At 36.6% G+C, this 20150-nt stretch overlaps 1 protein-coding gene across 6 annotated transcripts in view; it reads right to left on the bottom strand.

Annotated features, from left to right (window-relative positions):
• The window catches only part of LOC116301834 (QRFP-like peptide receptor), a 46567-nt gene extending 29026 nt beyond the window's left edge, over positions 1 to 17541 (bottom strand). For 4 of the 6 annotated variants that reach the window (XR_004197783.2, XR_004197782.2, XM_031710966.2 and 1 more), the window contains exon 1: positions 17209 to 17541. The gene's annotated coding sequence lies outside the window, so the exon portion shown is untranslated. Of the gene's footprint in view, positions 1 to 1965; positions 2091 to 14865; positions 15032 to 17208 lie in introns of those variants that run through there. The other 2 variants (XM_031710967.1, XM_031710968.1) reach the window with 2 other exon arrangements.
• Positions 17542 to 20150: the final 2609 nt, after the last annotated feature.

The following is a 20150-nucleotide window of genomic DNA, read 5'->3' as shown; positions in this document are numbered from 1 at the left end:
AAATTCAATTTTCGAAATACTAGTTTTAGATATAGGTAATCCCATTCATTGACATTGATATGCTTTCCACACGTCTAGGGTGAAAAACCCACAGCGCATGCTCGTACGTTCGGCTGGAAATCCGTAGACGTGACGTGTTTACAAATCAAACCATTGGATATTTACCGCTTATGGTAAAAAAAAAGTTTAAGTCGTTCGTGAAAAGTTAGTGCTTGTTTTTCCCTAACACATCACTTTAGTTGAAGAAATTTGCTGATAAAAGAAACACCGGTAAATCTCCAATGGTTTTATTTGTAAACACGACTCGTCTACAAATTTCCCGCCGAACTTCCGAGTTTTCACCCATGTATTTCCATACTAGTTTATTTTAAGGTGTTTTCCTAAGTCTCTGTACAGTTTTAACCACATGGCAAGTCGTCACGAGTATAGGGTTTTTATGCGAAAGATAAACAAAAACCATTCTGCAATGTGTTCGGCTTACTTGAGATTAAAACCCTTACAAAATTACCCCGAGATTAACACTAAACAACATTAAAGTGCTACTACGACGAAAATCGCTCAAACTTGGATTCAGCTGAAACTTCCTAAAAATACTCTTTAAAGGTCCAATAATCACTATATGAAGTGTTTTCTCGATATTCAGGACAAAAGTATGATATTTTTACGATTATTTTTTGGAGTCTGTGACGTCATACACTCAACATCGAACACCGCTCCATACATTTCTTTGTATATAAATCCTTAATTTATTTTATTCCTATGAAGTCCAAAGGGTGGCTAATGTGCTTATTTCACATTACTTGTGACTATGATTTATATTTTGGGGTGTTTGGGTATTTCTTTCTCCCTTTACTACTGATATTTTGATCATAAACTACAAAGAAATGTATGGAGCGATGTTCGATGTTGAGTGTATGACGTCACAGACTCCAAAAAATAATCGTAAAAATATCATACTTTCGTCCTGAATATCGAGAAAACACTTCATACAGTGATTATTGGACCTTTAAAGAGTATTCTTAGGAAGTTTCAGCTGAATCCAAGTTTGAGCGATTTTCGTCGTAGTAGCACTTTAAAAGAAAAAGAAAAGGAAAAAGGAAATCGTCGCCAATTCTATCAAGACAAAATGTGATTTCTTTTTGAGTTTTCATGTCAGCTTCAGTCCACTATAACTTTGACAGAAGTTTAATAATATATACTGTGATAAAAGATTTTATGCAATTCGCGATGTTGTGCAAGTCTACCAATTTCTCATTATCCCGCGTAAATGCTTGAAATTGTGCGAAAAATCAAGAAGTACAAATTCATGGTTAAATTGATAAACAATATCGATATCTCGTTACCTCGAATGTCAAAAGAAGAGAGCTTGTTTTTTTCTTCATGCACTTTCAGGCTTCACACTAAACCAATTAATAGCTTCTTTCTCAAGGATTAATCAAGAATATTTCATAATGAATTAAATAAAACTCATGACATCTGTTAAAAATTGAATCCAATGAATATTTAATCTTGTAATCTCGAGATATTATTTATTTTTAAAGTATAGTTATATTAACAAAAATATACCAATATCATATCTGATGTGAATCGTTTTGTCGTCAGATAATATTGATATTCTACACTCACATACTGGTTCATGAAAAATGAAATCCCTTTCAATGTCTTATCTTATCTGTATTTGAATAAAGACCACTTCCCACGCACTTGAAAAACCATGCAAACTTACTGAAAAAGGCTTTAAAATGAACAAGAAATCCGAAATATCCAGGGAATCTAGAAATAAGAAGTAATAGTGGAATGTAAAGTATAATGGAAATATAAACGAGACGAAGTCAGTAGCGTATACATAGTCAAGTAATGAATTTACAGCTACGGAAGAGATTAAGGGAGGAATAGGAATGAAAAATTAAGATAGCGATAATGTGATACTATGGAAGCTATACCAAGCCTAATGTTGATTCATACCTGGCGTCTCTCAAGCTGCAAGGCTTTTTTTTCAACCATAAATCGTAAAAAGACAGGGAGAAGCTAGTAGCTAGATAAGTTGTTGTCCATCAGTTACATGGCGAACATGATGGATTAGTTATGATCCGAGCCAGAAGGTTAATATCATTACCATTCAAATTAAACTGAACTGCATGACTATGGGCTGCTGGCGCGTCTTTTTCAAATTTCATTTTCTATCAGGGTTAGAATACTAATGAAAATAGGATATTTATAAGAATTAGAGAAGTGAGAATGCATATCATTATAGAATGAATTTGGACACTGGAAGTTAGTCCAGAACTTGAATGAGCCGAATAAGAATTTGATTAAGAAGTAGAAAATATAAGAATGGGAAAAATGAATTTTGTTTGAATTATATATATATACAAGTATATCAAAAGTATGTCAGAAATTATGGGATGTCATCCCTGATATTATGGGATGTCATCCCTGATATTTTCCCTGATATATATATATATATATATAAGAAATCTGTGAATCAATTTTCCGTAAAACAGTGCTCAATACATCGATAGAAGTAGAGCAGAATATTTGTTCGAGAAGAAAAAGTCAAGACAACATTTTTCCCGACAAGCCTGTTTCGTGAATTGCTTCACTCTTCAGGGGATTTAATGATAAGAATATTCGTTACTATCATTTATATAGAAAAAGTATACATAATTAATTAGTGGATGTAGTTTAGCTGTTGCGTAATAATGCTTTGTTTCTGTGGCGGCATGAAGATACAAGTTCGTTGCGCTTATTTAATGATGAGAGTTCCGGTCGATAAATTATTAGAAACTTTTCTTTAAGACAAAGGTTACATCTTTTGCTAGAGCTGTTGTAGGCGAAGCTTGAAGATAGGACGCGCCATAAAATGGAGTAGCTGATATTATCGTTCTTGAGAGGCCAGATGTATTTGCTGAGTTCAGTCGAGTTTTTATGTTGTTCGTGGCGGAATGAGGCGGTGTGGTTTCTGTATCGTGTTTTGAAGTCGTTTTCTGTGAGTCCTATGTATGTTGCGGTAGTGTTGTTGTCCTTTCTTGTGACGGTGGCTTGGTATACAACTGATGATTGGAGGCAGTTGCCATTAAGCGGGCAATTGTTCTTTTGTCGGCAGTTGCATGTTTTCTTGTCCTTTGTGTTGTTTGCGGTGTCGTTGTCGTCTCTCGGTGGATGTAAAATGCGCTTGTTATGATTGTCAATGATTTGTTTGGCATTGTTCATGCAGCTGTAACTGATCTTGATGGTGTTACGATTAAAGACTTTCCTAAGATTATGGCCTCTAGGAAAGTGTTTATCAACTAGGCCAAGGAATCTCTGTCCGATATTGGTGCTGACATTTTTGCTAAATGGGGGTTGTACCAGAGTATGCCGTTTCGTTGTCTGATTTTGCGTTTTGTGGTCGCGGTTGGTTCGTAGTTTAGGATGTACTGGTATCCGCTTTCGTCAAGTGCTTTTTGATATCAAACAACGACAACGACACCGCAAACAACACAAAGGACAAGAAAACATGCAACTGCCGACAAAAGAACAATTGCCCGCTTAATGGCAACTGCCTCCAATCATCAGTTGTATACCAAGCCACCGTCACAAGAAAGGACAACAACACTACCGCAACATACATAGGACTCACAGAAAACGACTTCAAAACACGATACAGAAACCACACCGCCTCATTCCGCCACGAACAACATAAAAACTCGACTGAACTCAGCAAATACATCTGGCCTCTCAAGAACGATAATATCAGCTACTCCATTTTATGGCGCGTCCTATCTTCAAGCTTCGCCTACAACAGCTCTAGCAAAAGATGTAACCTTTGTCTTAAAGAAAAGTTTCTAATAATTTATCGACCGGAACTCTCATCATTAAATAAGCGCAACGAACTTGTATCTTCATGCCGCCACAGAAACAAAGCATTATTACGCAACAGCTAAACTACATCCACTAATTAATTATGTATACTTTTTCTATATAAATGATAGTAACGAATATTCTTATCATTAAATCCCCTGAAGAGTGAAGCAATTCACGAAACAGGCTTGTCGGGAAAAATGTTGTCTTGACTTTTTCTTCTCAAACAAATATATATATATATATATACACTCGATCGAGAAACGTTGTAGTATACAATTATACATATATCTAATTTATTCAGTATTTTTAATGATATGCAAAACGGAAAAATCGCTTTATTTATTGTTTGTTTCATTCAATGAACGTCAAAATATTTTTTTCTTGTCTATTAGATAGTACAGATTATAAATCAGTCAGTTTTAAGCGTTGAACATGGTTATATTGCATTATGCAGCATTTCATTAGATATTCGTATAAATGTATAAATGTATACTACAACGTTTCTGCAATCGAGTGTATATATATTATATATATCATATATATATATATATATAATTTCTCATATTATACAGAACACTGAACAGTATTGAAATAGAATTAATAAATTAAATCTACGTTGATGATTTTTTAAAGGGTGATTTTAATGATTAAGTTATCTTAATTTTAATTTTAATTTCAAAAAGCTTTTAGCATTTATTAACTTTTCTTTTTAGATTTGGTATGAAATAAAGTGATTAGTTTGGTGGTTGTTTGCGATTTACCGCATCCGTATAACTTAGGCATGAGACTGTATCGATTTTATACGAGTTGAACGCCTTTAAAACTCCACTGATTTTCTTATCTTCAAGTTTGGGATCTTCGGTTGACCACTTTGTTTTGATCTAAGCCTGCCCTGAAATAGCCCTGAAGGACAAGTGCTTTTTAGGCCTCTTACATCTAATCAAAAATCACAGAGAGATTAGCATCAATATCTCTTAAACCTCTTGTGCTGATAAGTCAGTATCGCCAATAACATGTTTTTATCACAAAAATATTCTTTTTACTGAAGCAAATAGTAATTAACTTTACAGCCTTCTCTTATCTTGGAGATCAATTTAAGGAAATTTTAAAAATGTGCAGTTCCTAATGGAGTTGGCCACTGTCCTCTACATTTTACCACAGCTAACCATTTGGAAAAATAATTCAAATGAAGGTTCCGAATAGACAAATGAACTAAATTGGGATTTTGTTTTTCAAGACTGAGTATAATGATTAAATATAAGTCAGGGCATGTAAAACGTACGAATACAGAAGCCAGGGGAGTGGCACTATGAAGTAAAATACAATACGAAATCACTAGAACGAGTATGCCATTGGAGCGATCAGTAAAGACATATTAATAACAATATAATTTTTTTTGAAATTGATCTAAGAATGTTCTTAATGTTCTTTGAATTTTAAATTACCTCTGTGCTCTTCATCAGAGTTAATAATAAAGTTACTAGAACGATGCAATCAAGAAATAAGCTCTCATACTTTATAAGCAGACAGTTTTACGCTTGCCCGTGGAATGAAATATTCAGTTAAGGTATTTTAGTAAGAAATAGATCGTAGAATAGTAAGGGATCGGAGATGTTCAGAATCTTACCCCTGCATAGCCATGATGTTATTTGACTACAGTTTTATTGAAGTCTAATAAGAAGTCTATTACTTTTTAAATATAGTTCCTGTACTGTGATAAACGGCTAAAAAATAAAAGCCATCTATACTCTATGATAGAGCTTTAATAAATTTTAACGAGAGCTCATAAAGAAACAAAATAGGAAGACTGGAGTAACTATAATATCTCTTTTCTTTCGCATAAATACGAAAACCACGGTTCTCTCTTTTGTCTTGAATTGGATATCGTTCTTAAACATTGTTTACGATGTGTCATTCGGTATTTCACAGTGAGGCAACGTTTTTTACATAGAGACATAATATATATATATTTAAATAATGATATCAAAGTGTTAAAAAGCATCTATACCTGTAGGATACTGATCCAGGGTCCACTTCAGACTCTTACGTTCTCGTACAAACTGAAACATTAACCTCCAAGATGCAAAACCTAAATTATGCGTCTCACTGTGTACATTATTATCGATTTTGTGGTTTATATCGGCTATAGTTTTCAGTCGTACCAATCACAGGGTGATACTAATTGAGAAAAAGGCCTGTTTGTCTTGGAAATAAACGTGTTGTTGATGTTAAAGAAACGGCAAAATATAAATGCCTCGATGTTATCACACATTAAGTGAAGAAATTCTTTCCAAAAATGTCTTTGTTTTTTATAAACACATTAAAAATGTTTTGATACTAACATATGTTGTTTGATACTGTGTGCAGGAGAAAAGCTGATTTTTTTTGTTAACGGGCTCAGCTGTGTGGACTCAAATCACCTTTTCTTAAAGAAAATGATCGTATTTATACGTAGTTTCATCATGTCATTAGCTCGAGAAAAGACTGGTACCGAGAAAATGTCTTCTGCATACTCCTGAAATTTAAGACATGGTAAAGCACAGGAAGCCCAAGCAATGTACTTCCCGTAGTTCTAACACTACGAATCCGGCTTTTAGACCACTGCATTTTTACAGGGCTTTATACATTTTTACCTATTAAAGCAGTGAATACAATCTAGGCATCGAAATCCACGGTTTTTTAGTATAGGAAATCATATGGTTACGAGTTGGAATAAATTTGAAAGAGTGGTTTTCGTAGACGGGTCAAAATCAGTGCACGAGACGTTCTTGTTTTTTATGGGAGAAATTAGGCAGAACTGTCATCAGTTTGACAACGTGTTTGATTCTCACTATCTATTTTGGTGAGGCTATAAAAACATCTCGGAAAAACGCCGATTAAACTAGGCAGTAACTAGAACACACATTCAAACTGCTGATCTGTAACTATAAGAAGTAGTTTAATTTCTAAAATATATACAGAAATTTCAAGTTGTCCGACAGAAAACCTCTGTAGTTATTCTGCCAGTAAACACCTTACAAACCCTGCCACATTTAAAGTGCCTATCACCCTGGCTTTTGACAATATTCACAGTATTGATTCTACATAGGGTAAGATGTGGAATAACCCGAAAATATTTCATAGTTTGAGTGCGGCTTCTTGAAATTATAAATGTTTTTCCATGCCATATGCTAATGCTGTGACGTATGAGAAGTAATCATTTAATATACAAAACATTACTGGCACACATAAATAAAATTTGGAATAAGTCATTGTTTTTTCCCATTGCTCTTATAGAAATTATTGCAAGTTAGTTTTCACATAGAAGCCGGTGTTTCGAGTTACAAGGAACAACAAATAACCATAAATGCCTCCTCATACGTCACAGCATTAGCATATGGCATGGAAAAACCTTTATAACTTCAAGATGCCGCACTCAAACTATGAAATATTTTCGTGTTATTCCACATCTTACCCCATGTAAGAGTACACTGAGAGTATTGTCAGAAGGGTGATAGGCACTTTAACAATTCAGGTAGTCAAACGTCCGTGAATTTTTTGATATTGCAATTGTACAGCCAAGACTGAAGAAAGTAGAGCTTGATACTTCTTTTGCTAACCTTCGTCCTGTCAGCAACCTTGTCTATGTATCGAAACTTACTGAAAAGGCAGTATTTCAACAACTTCATAAACACATGACCAGTAATAATCTTTATCCAACATTGCAGTCAGCATATCGCAAAGATCACAACACGGAGACCTCATTGCTGAAAGTGTTTAATGACATCCTGCTTGATATGAACAACCAGAATGTAACATTGCTAGTATTCCTTGACCTGAGTGCTGCGTTCGATACTATCGACCACGATATTCTTATAGCTCGCCTCAAATCTAACCTGGGCATTTCAGAACCTGCTCTATTGTGGTTCAAGGAGTACCTCTCTGACCGAAGCCAACGTGTCTCTATCAACGGATGTGTATCTAAAAAGTTCAGCATCACAAGCGGTGTGCCTCAAGGAAGCTGTTTAGGGCCTCTTCTCTTTATCATCTACGCCAGTGACCTGTTCAAGATTCTAAACAAACACTCGGTAAAAGCTCATGCTTATGCGGATGATAGCCAACTTTACCTCTCGTTCAAGCCAGGACACATGCACAGCCAAAATGAAGCTACGGATACTATAACGAACTGCATCAGAGATATTCAAGGATGGATGACATGCAGCAAATTGAAAATGAATGATGGGAAGACAGAGTTCATGATCATTGGCAAGCGACAGCAACTGTCCAAGCAATCAATTGAGCAGCTCACTGTTGGCAATTCTTCAATCAAGCCCTCATCTTCTGTCAGGAATCTTGAAACTATCTTTGACACTAACTTATCTTTAGACAAGCAGATAGCAAGCATATGCAAATCTTCTTTTTATTATCTATATAACATTAGGAAGATCAGGAAATTCCTATCTCCTGATTCTTGCGCCACTCTAGTCAATGCTTTTATAACTTGCCGCATAGATTACTGTAATAGCTTATACTATGGGCTACCTGCTTAACAAGTAGCTAAACTGCAACGCATACAGAATGCTGCCGCTCGTTTAGTGTCTTTAACTCCACGCTTTTCGCATATTACTCCTGTCTTGGCTGATCTCCACTGGCTACCAGTGAGATTTAGAATACGTTTTAAGATACTTATTTTCGCTTTTAAGGCTATTCATGGTCTCGCTCCTAGTTACTTATCTGATTTAATTTCTATCAAAAAGCATTCTGGTTATAATCTTAGGTCCAATAATGAGCTTTTATTAGCACCTCCACCGACTAAACTTCGACCTACTCTTGGTGGTAGGACTTTTTCATACGCTGCGCCAGTAGAATGGAACACTTTACCATCTAGTATTAGGCATATTACATCATTACCTTCTTTTAAAGAACACTTAAAGACATATTTTTATAGGAAAGCCTTTATTTAGTTGTTTTTGCAATTCTCATTGATTAACTTAGCTTTTATGTTTCTAGTTATTGTGTATTGTTTCTGTATTCAGCGCAGATGAACATCTTGTGCTAATCTGCGCTTTATAAATGTAATGTATTATTATTATTATTATATATCGATAAAGTGCTCCCGATTCCTTTATTTTTTGACTACAAAAATCGAAAAGCATCTGACTAGCTTATATCTGTATAGATATAGAGTCAAGTGTCAAAATTAATGACGTCATTTTCAGCTCGACCCAGATCTCTTTCTACTCAGCTGTCGTATGTATTTCTGTTAGATTTGCATTGATTGACATGTAATTATATATGACGATCGTACATAATAAAACACAAATACACCACAATTACTGGCGACGAGGATGGGATACATTGTAAAAATTCGGAGGACTTCTTCTTGAAATAATGTGAGATTTCCTTGGTTTTCACAAACAAAATGGCCTTTATTGGAAGAATAGAACCATTCGACGAAGCTACAGAAACATGGAGTGCCTACATCGAGCGTTTGGAACAATATTTTACAGTCAACGAGATCAAAACAGAGAAGAAAGTTCCCGCGCTTCTTACGCTACTTGGAAGTAAAACTTATAATCTCTTACGGAATTTAGCAGCTCCAGAAAAGCCTTCTGAGCTTGAGTATAATACCATCGTACACCTTTTGGAGAGACAACTATCGCCTAAACCGTCTGTAATCACTCAACGTTTCCGATTTCATACAAGAATGCAAGACGAAGGAGAAACTATAAACGACTATGTAGCACAACTAAGGAAGTTGGCGATTCACTGCAACTTCGATAACCTGAACGACACACTCAGAGATAGATTAGTATGTGGAATCCGTAATACCGGAATACAGAAAAGATTGCTTTCAGAATCTACGTTACCACTGGAAAAAGCTATCGCAATATCCGTAGCAATGGAAATGGCCGCGAAAGACGCCATTGAATTACAAGGTAAGCACAAAGAAGTTGGTGTAAACAAGATAGCTAAAGCAAAGCCTAGAAAACCAACCGAAAATCAGCTTAAACCAAGAGATAATACGTGTTTTAGATGTGATAAACCAGGTCATTCATCTAATTCATGTAAACATAAAGAAGCTACATGTTATTTTTGCAAGAAGAAAGGACATATCGAGAAAGCATGTTTAGCTAAACGCAGACAACAAACACGCCGCCATACACGCCGGAATGTACACGCCCTCGATAACAATGCCGATAGCGAAGACGAGTCGGACAGCGACAATGAACTTCCCGTAGGAAGCTTAGACATTAATTCGATAAAAGAGAAGAAAACTAAGCCTATTCAACTACCATTAAATATTAATGGAAAGAAAGTATCAATGGAGCTTGACACAGGATCAGCAGTTTCAGTTATGTCTAAAGATGAATTTGAGAAGCAAGTCGGCAAGGCTAAAATTGAGCCCACAAAAGTTGTTTTAAAAACCTACTCAGGAGAGAAAATTCATCCGTTAGGAATCACACGCGTCAAGGTAAAGTACAACAATCAAGAGAAAAACCTCGAATTATATCTAGTCGAGAGAGGCACAGCAGCACTGTTTGGCCGAGATTGGTTAGCAGCGATACAGTTAGAATGGAAAGGGATAAACAACGTGTTAACACTGAATAAGGAACCTGCAAGTACCAACAACGCACTAGACAATATCTTAAACAAATGTCCAACAGTCTTTGAAGAAGGAATTGGAAAAGTGAAGGACATCAAGGCGACCTTAAAGTTCAAAGAGGAACCGCAACCAGTATTTCTGAAAGCCAGACAACTACCATATGCCTTGAGACCAAAGGTGGAGCGAGAATTAGACGAGCTAGAGAAAATGGGAATAATATCCAAAGTGGAAACAAGCGAATGGGCCACACCCATAGTTCCCGTACTCAAGAAAAACGGAAGAGTAAGAATCTGCGGAGACTTTAAGCTCACAGTTAATCCCCAGCTTGCAGTGGACCAGTACCCGTTACCCAGGATAGAAGATGTGTTCGCATCGTTAGCAGATGGAGAAAAGTTCACAAAGATCGATTTGAGGCAAGCCTACCTACACATGGAGATGGAAGAAAACTCAAAGAAGTATTTAACTGTAAATACGCACAAGGGTCTATACCAGTTCAACCGGATGTTGTTTGGAATCGCTTCTGCACCAGCAATATGGCAGAGGACTATGGAACAGATTCTGCAAGGAATACCATCAGTCCAATGCATCCTAGATGACATGATAATAACTGGTAAGGACAATACCGAACATTTTAACAATCTGGATAGTGTGTTGAGCCGTCTGCAACAGTACCAACTCAAGGTCAACCTAGAAAAATGCCAGTTCTTCCAAGATGAGATCGAATACTGTGGACACAAGATAGACAAGCACGGCATACACAAGACAGAGGAAAAGATTAAAGCAGTGCGTGATACTCCAGCACCAAAGAATGTCACTCAGCTTCGCGCATTCATTGGCCTCGTAAATTATTACCACAGATTTCTACCAGACCTAGCCTCGGTAATGAGACCACTCCACCAGCTACTGGAACAAGGTAAAGCATGGCAGTGGACGAAAGCATGTGACAAAGTCTTCGAGAAGGTAAAAGAGATGGTCACGTCAGATTTGGTATTGTGTCATCATGATTCCAAGAAGCCTATCCGCTTAGCATGCGACGCGTCACCATATGGAGTCGGCGCAGTTCTGTCCCATATCATCGATGGACAAGAAAGACCAATAGCATTCGCTTCTCGCACCTTAACGAAAGCAGAGAAAAACTACTCTCAAATTGACAAAGAAGCATTAGCAATCATCTTTGGAATCAAACGATTCCACACCTACCTTTACGGAAGACAGTTTACGTTGGTTACGGATCATCAACCACTAGTAACCATCTTCAGCCCAACCAAAGGCATACCAGTGACCACAGCTACAAGACTACAGCGATACGCTATGTTTCTATCAGGCTATGCTTACGACATAGAGTATAGGAACACTAAGCGACACACTAACGCTGACGCCCTTTCAAGACTACCGTTCGAAGAAACCCCAGAGGATCAAAAGGAAGAAGCTGTTGACATTTTTCACTTAAGTCAGTTTGAACAGTTACCAGTGACAAGCGCAACAATCAGGCGAGAGACAACAAGGGACAAGATCTTAAGTAGAGTCTATGAACAGACCATGTCTGGATGGTCAACTAAGCCAGACGACAAGTTACTACTGGCGTACTACAATCGTCGAGATGAAATCACAACGTATCAGGGATGTCTCATGTGGGGAATACGAGTAATCATTCCAGACACCCTAAGGAAACAAGTATTGGAGGTCATCCATTCAACTCACCTAGGCGTAGTGAAAATGAAAGCCCTCGCTAGAAGTCACATCTGGTGGCCAGGAATCGACTCCGAAATTGAACAGATAACCAAAACCTGCTCTGGTTGTAACAAAGTACGAAACAACCCAACAAAGGTACCCATCCACCCATGGGAATGGCCAAGTTCACCTTGGGAACGCATCCATATCGATTTTGCTGGACCATTTATGAACAAACAGTTTTTGATTATAGTCGACGCACACTCTAAATGGCCAGAGGTGTTTCCAATGAACAAGATCACAGCAACAAGCACTATTGAGGTACTACGCTCAGTATTCGCAAGAAACGGCGTACCACAGCAGCTCGTTTCTGACAACGGACCGCAATTCACGTCAGAGGAATTTCAAACATTCATGAAGAGCAATGGGATTCACCATTTTAGATCAGCACCGTTCCATCCTGCAACGAATGGACAAGCAGAAAGATTCGTGCAAACCTTCAAACAGAGTATGAAGGCAATGAAATCAGAATCAGCCTCTTTAAACAAGAAGATAGCAAATTTCCTACTGATGTACCGCAACACACCTCATGCTACCACTAACGAAACACCAGCCAAAATGTTCCTTGGTCGAAACATACGTTCACGTCTGGATTTGATGAAGCCAGATATAAAAAGCACAGTGCAGAAGAAACAAATGAAGAAAGCACTTGAGAAGAAAACACCTATACGCTTGTTTGATGATGGACAGCCAGTGACAGTTCGAGACTACAGAGGACAAGACAAGTGGGTTAATGGAACCATCAACACACAACTAGGACCATTGATGTATGAAGTCAAAACAGAAGCTGGAAGTTATTGGAGAAGGCACACAGACCAAATCCAAGAAAGGAAGCATGATGAAAATCAAAGCGACCCTCAACCAAGACCAGCAGAAGATGTCTGCCCATCAGCAGTAGAACAGCCATCAGTCAGCACAACCCAGACAAGCAAGAAAGTTACCCCCGCTAAGAGCAACATGACGCAAGAAGGACAAGGCAAAGGACATCGATACCCAACAAGGCACAGAAGCCCACCAAAACGTTATATGTATGAACAATATTAGGACAGTCATAATAGATATGAACATTCAGAGACATTATTATTGAGTTATTTTTTCTATCACAGTGATTCATAACTAAGAAGGGAGGAAATGTTAGATTTGCATTGATTGACATGTAATTATATATGACGATCGTACATAATAAAACACAAATACACCACAATTTCCATAAATTACTGTTTGGTTCAAACCGTGGTGGATATTCTCAAAACCCGTTACGGTTATTGAAATAGGTGTATCTCCGTCTATTTGTGACAATCAATAATTCAAATAATAATTCATATTTATTTAATTAATTCATTATTATTACTAACTAAAAATAAAGTAAATACAATACTAGCTATCTAATAGCTATTAGCATTAACCTACTAACATACTATCACGAATCCTGCAATCTGATTGGCTAACGTACTCACTATCTATCCTGTGATAGATAGCAAGTAGCGATTAACAAACAAGTGCATGCTCAAGTTTCGTCGAAATCTCTGCTTATTGCTCTCTAAAAAAATCTTTAAAAATCGATTGGAGAAAAGACAAGACTGTATCAAGGAAAGGAATTGAAGTTTTGAACGGTACAGATTAGTAAAAACTGAAGCCATGGCAATTTTAACACGAAAAAGCGGCCGTCAGATTTCACTGATATTTTCATGTGCAAACTTTACGACGGACAAACAACTGACTACTGAGATAATGATGGCATTTTAAGAGGATTCCCTCAAAAAACAGAAAAAATCTAAAAGACAACTTATTCACATGTATTCAAGAAGAATTTCAAACGGTAAGAACAGACGAAACAATAAAGAAAGTCCAAGATAACTGACAAGAATCCGTTATAAATTGTAAAAATGGCACGGCTTTGAATGATCTGACAACAAAGTATTTGTAAATAAATCATTTCAGTTTATCACTCATTAATTAGAAAAATGATCCCAAGAACTGATAAGATAAAGAACAGAGAGAAAGAGAGTTTTGACAGTAATAATAGAGACGAAAAGCTATAAAAATAGAGCAAGTTTAAGCTTTACATACGTTGATACTTTGAGTCGAGTTCGCAAATATAATGAAAACAGTGCTGCCGGTTGACCGTCGCTTTGTGCAGTTAAAGTTTTCAGTATCATGTTTTATTTTCAATGTTATATAAAGATTAGCTAGTAGGTTTATGCTAAAACAATAGACTTTCTTTGAGTCAAATAGCCGATTCGGCGCTACGCGCCTCATGGACTATCTATTGACTCATAGAAAACTCGACCTCGTAGTCTAATTATTAAATAGAAACTCTCAGCCTAGTTAGATAGCTAATAGAGTTAATTGCAAATAGCGGCAACGTCAAGATCAAGGCATTGTTAGCTAGCCGGCAGTCTCTCTCGTAGTAAGGACCGTAAGTTAAAGGACGGTATTCAGCCTTCTATTGTATTATTATTTCATGTTTGTCTAGTACTTTACTCAATAAGCACCCACGTTTTAGAGTGAAATGGCGTCTTTTGGGAGCGCTTTACTTTAACCGAAAATCAGCATAGTTGTTTGGCGTAGCCGTTCTACGTAAAACAGGGACATTTCACGTATTACTTTCATCATAAGACGTCAATGATGTACAGTTTTTTTTTTTTTAAATTGCAAAAGAGTCTATTTGAATAGTGCAAATAGTGATATTATTTGCTTACCATCGTCATTGTCGTTGCCGTCCTGCTGCACCTTAAGGGACTGCTTGGACGATACGGCAGCCATCTTCCCAAGGGGGGGCAAAACAAAACAAAGATGAAAATATAGAGTTTGGTTTGTCTTTTTCTTATGGGTGAAGGAGATTGATGTGCCGTCTTAATTCATCTATGGTTGTACTCTCTTGTGGTGAACCATTAATATCAATCGACGTCATTGCTGAAGCAAAGCTTTATTTGCCCCCTCGACGCCCCATAATGCATTGCAATCCAAGATGTCCGCCGTATCGTCGAAGTAGTCCTTTAAGGTCCCTAATAACAGTGTACGGGGTGCCCCTAAGGTCAAAGCAGGGCCTTCTTCGTGCAGATCGTTGTGGATCTTTTCCATGTTTTTGCTTTTTTGTACTTAATTCCAGGCTCGTCTTTGGGCTCGCGGCTAAGTTTAATATATATTAAGGTCAAGTTGAACTATCATATTATCATTAACAGAAACGAAAGAAGATCTTGAAGATCTTGAATATGAAGGTCGCAATATACATGCAATATGTTAATGAGTGTAACGTCAAGTAAGGCATTTGTGAGTATTTCTTCGTTTTACTAGTAATGCTCAATGCTGGCCATTATGAGGAAAACAAATTAGCTTTAGGTAAACCATTAGTAAAATAATGATGCTCTTTAAAAACTGTTTTGGGAACCAGTTCAATTTCGTATATTTAATGAAGCCTGGGGTGACATCAAAGTCATTGACATATTGATTGTATCAACCTTTATAACTTAAAGACAAATCAATCAATTCCAGAAATATTTTACCATTTATTTTACCATATTTTACTTATTCTTGTAGAATCAGTACTGAAAGTATTGTCGAAGGGTTCATTTGCACTTTAAAGCGCGGGAAGACCGATCCGAGTCTCTTCGATCGTGACGTCATGTGGGGGCTGTCGTTAGTGAAAAATTTAGTCTCTAACCGGGGAGTCAAAAGTCAACATTATTGAAATATTATTATCAAGAGGTTATTCAAAATAAAAGGTCTTTAGTATGTTGTTCTGACATATATTAACAAGGGACGTATTCACGACCCCCAAGTAATCGAGCAAAGCGATTCATGAAGTATATAACGGAACTTATATTTTCATCCATTTTTGTTATGTATATTTTTGGAAGTTTTCTATAGCCTCCGAAGTAGTTAAAACTGATGGACAGTTTGTAAAAGGGAAACAATCATGTTTTAAATGTTTGAGGTAAAAGAAATTTAAAAAAAATTAAAAAATAAAAAAAATTCTTAAGAGATGGCATAATATTTGTCCGGCTTTGGCTGCATTTCAAATGAGTTTCTTCTTATGTCCTTATTGGTTTTGATTTATATGTTGTATTAAATATTATAGTTTTATCATCATTTCTTATTCTTAAAAAAAACCGCTTTTATTTTCTTTCTAAATCCAGTCACGAAACTTTGAATCATTTGTCTGTGGACGCAATTGTTGAATTGTTGTTATCGTCATATGAGCACGTACATGAACCTAATGTCGCGCCAGATATGTACCTAGAACACAAAATTCACGTAGGCATATCTCTTATGCGGGGATATATTGGCTTCTGAAAAATTTCAAAATGAAGTCGATGTCTTAGTTTTTATCGAAATTTAGGAACAAATTTTAAAAATCAATAGAGTCCAAATGGGCGATAAAATCGTTCATGAAAGATAATGTGTTTGCTAAAGGTCTATAGTATTCAGGCCCCAGAGCGATAAGAATATAGCAAAAGTCTTAAAGGAAGGGTCTTTACGTGTTGTGACAATGAAATTAGGCGAACAGCTGAAAACGTTCGTAAGCTTTCCCACGACTACCAGGAGACATGTTATCAAATATAACTGAAAAATTAGTGGGAATTCGGTATTTTTTGGTGCTTAGATATAATGGTATCACTAACAAATCCTTCAATCCTTATGTACACAGATAATCATTGTATTACATTTATTTAATTACGTACTCTAAGTATTATAATGACTTTTGAGTGTTGTGGATTTAAATGATATTGAAGCAAAAGCAAAAATTCAAATGAACATTGAAGACAAAGCCCTGCTCTATAGATAGAAGGAAGATTAGATATATAGAGAAGTCCCATGCACGGGTTAGTCATGAACGAGGGAAATGGCTGTTACTTAAAAGCAAGAAATGGTAAAAAAAAAGAATGACACGAAAAAGAAAAAAGGTGGATGGATGGAAGAAAGACACACACAAAGAATGAGGAAAGAAAGAATAATTAGCTATATAGATTAATTGAGCAAAGAAAACATAAATACGGTACGCAGCTTAAAGGTGAAGCAAACATGATAACAAGATGTCTCACCTTTTGATCTCGGCTTGTTGCGCTTGTTAGCTAGCGTGTCAGGAATGAAAGATGACACACGACTGTACTAATCTTTATTATGTTGTAAACCACATTAGCACCAAGACTTCAGCTGATTCCGCTTGTTAGCTAGCGTGATCAGGAATGAAAGATTACACAAGGGTGTAGTCCTTATTATGATATGAATAAATTATATCAGCCCCAAGACTTTAGCTTGGTCTGCTTGCATAGCTAGCGTGATCAGAAATGAAAGATGACACAAGGGTGTAGTCCTTATTATGATATAAATGAATTCTATTAGCCCCTAGACTTTATCTTGGTCCGCTTGCACAGCTAGCGTGATCAGGAATGAAAGATTACACACGGGTGTAGTCCTTATTATGACATAAATAAATTATATTAGCCCCAAGACTTTAGTGGCACGCCTGCATACCTAGCGTGTCAGGAATGAAAAGCACATTAGCACCAAGACTTCAGCTAATTCTGCTTGTTAGCTAGCGTGATCAGGAATGAAAGATGACACACGACTGTATTAATCTTTTATGATGTGAACCACATTAGTACCAAGACTGCAGATAATTCCGCTTGCTAGCTAGCGTGATCAGGAATGAAAGATGGAACACTTCTGTAGTAATCTTAGCTTTCACATTAGCCCCAAAACCCGCTCAGCTTGGTCTGCTTGCTAGCTGGCAAACGATCAGGAATGAGTGAAAGATGACACATGGCTATAGTAATCACTCATTATGATATGAATCACACTAGGCCCAAGGATATTATACTATTTAACAATAGACCTGCTCGGCTCTGATGTAATGTTTTCCCATTTCAAACCATTTGTCATTCCCTAGAGTATCATTTCTTTGCACATGAGAAGACACATGAATATGGATACAACTCAAACAAAGAATATTATTCTCAAGGGAATGACACGTGGCCTGAAATGGGACAACATTACTCCAGCGCTCCAGATAAAAAGGTACCTTTTTTGCCGTTTTGCGAGCTGAAAAATGCAAGTACGAAAAGGTACCTTTTTCTATCAAAGGAGGGGAAATCATAATTCTGAATTGTTTTGCCATTAGTAATATTGGTTAGAAATAAACACATGATGGCGTCATTTGGCTTGGTTTTTTCAATTATTGGAATCAGTATTAAGTGACCAGTGCGTTAGGAAAAGGTACCTTTTGGTACTTGCATTTTTCAGCTCGCAAAACGGCAAAAAAGGTACCTTTTTATCTGCTTTTCGAATTTCCTTTAAAGGGCGAAACTTCATCACATCCATTAAATAGATAAAACACTAAATTTTCTACCTTTTTGTCAACTAAAAAGGTACCTTTTCTAATCATTTGAATTTATTCTTAAAATCTATGAAAAGTGTAGGATTATTGACGTTGTAAAAAAGAAAAAAAATTGTAAAAGCTGAATTTATTGTGATTTTTAGATTCTAAATTAAGGATTTTACAAGAAAGTAGAATTGCCACAATCTATCACTGTTTCGGCAGCACTGTTTTCATTCATATTTGCGAACTCGACTCGAAGTATAACGTAAAGCTCTATTCTTATAGCTTTTTGTCTCTATTATTACTGTCAAGACTATTGTTCTAATGTTCTTTATCTCATCAGTTCTTGGGATCATTTTTCTAATTAATGAGTGATTTACTGAAATAATTTATTAACAAATACTTTGTTGTCAAAGCCGTGTCATGTTTACAATTTGCTTAATATAAGATTCTTTTCTGTTCTTTGAGGGAATCCTTTTAAAAAGCCATCATTATCTCAGTAGTCAGTTGTTTGTCCGTCGTTAAGTTTGCACATGAAAATATCAGTGAAATCTGACGGCGCCGTCAGATTTCACTGAGATTTTCATGTGTCGCTTTTTCGTGTTAAAATTGCCATAATTCTTCAGTTTTTACTTTTCTTTACCGTTCAAAACCTCAATTCCTTTCCTTGATAGAATCTTGTCTTTTCTCCAATCGATTTTTAAAATTTTTTCAGAGAACAAGCAGAGATTTCGACGAAACTTGAGCATGCACCTGTTTATTTTTCGCTACTCGCTATCACAGGATAGATATTAAGTACGTGAGCCAATCAGATTGCAGGATTCGTGATAGTATGCTAGTAGGTTTATACTAAGAAGCATTATCTTTGAGTATTCTTGTGGAGCTGATTAAGGCTATTTATTTGGGTGAAAGTAAAGGGAGAGCATTATAGTAGATCACATGTAGGCAATTCCTTCAGGAGACAGTACCGACGCACCTCTTTAATATACAGAAGAGATAACTAGCTAAAAACTAGTGTGAGCTGCGTCGGTGTTTCTAATGAAACAGTAATGATAAAAAGGTAAGTTATAAACCGTGAAAAGATGAAAAAACTTACTGACGTTTGGGACGCTAGTCCTTCGTCGGAATAAAAGATATACATAGCGGTTATTTACCAGCCAGGAGGTCGGGATAGAAAAACGGTGCCCAAGGTTTTGAATATACGTAACATTTACTCTTGTTTTGCAATTTGTTTTGTTCTCTATCAATACGTTATCTCGCGCGCAGACTACCATCGTCTCACGTCAGGATATCGCTCGCGCAGCCAATCAGAATAATAATTTTTAAAATATCGGACTGACGAAAATTGAATTGTAAAATTCGCGTCAAAAACACGGATATTTCTGAATTTAGTACATGTCGGTAGTAGCTCAGACATTAAGGCTTTTAACGGTCTATTCGAAATTTGATTTTTTACTCGCGTTTTGGCGTTACGGGCCGATTTCTCACGATATTGTTCTCGTGTTCGCGTTAAAATCGATCAATATCCATAAAACTAAAGATTTTTGGAAAATAGATTGTCATAAGTTTGTCTGCCGAGTTGGAGAAAATCTATCGATTGCAAGAAGTTGCGCTCAAAATAGGCCAAAAACCGAGCATAAAAATATAGCAATCAATAGATTTTCT

Source organism: Actinia tenebrosa, unplaced genomic scaffold, assembly GCF_029948245.1.
Source record: "Actinia tenebrosa isolate PJP-AT-01 unplaced genomic scaffold, QUT_ActTen_1.0 PGA_scaffold6__47_contigs__length_16458017, whole genome shotgun sequence".
Classification (NCBI taxonomy): domain Eukaryota; kingdom Metazoa; phylum Cnidaria; class Anthozoa; order Actiniaria; family Actiniidae; genus Actinia; species Actinia tenebrosa.
This window is presented reverse-complemented; position numbering and strand designations above follow the sequence as displayed.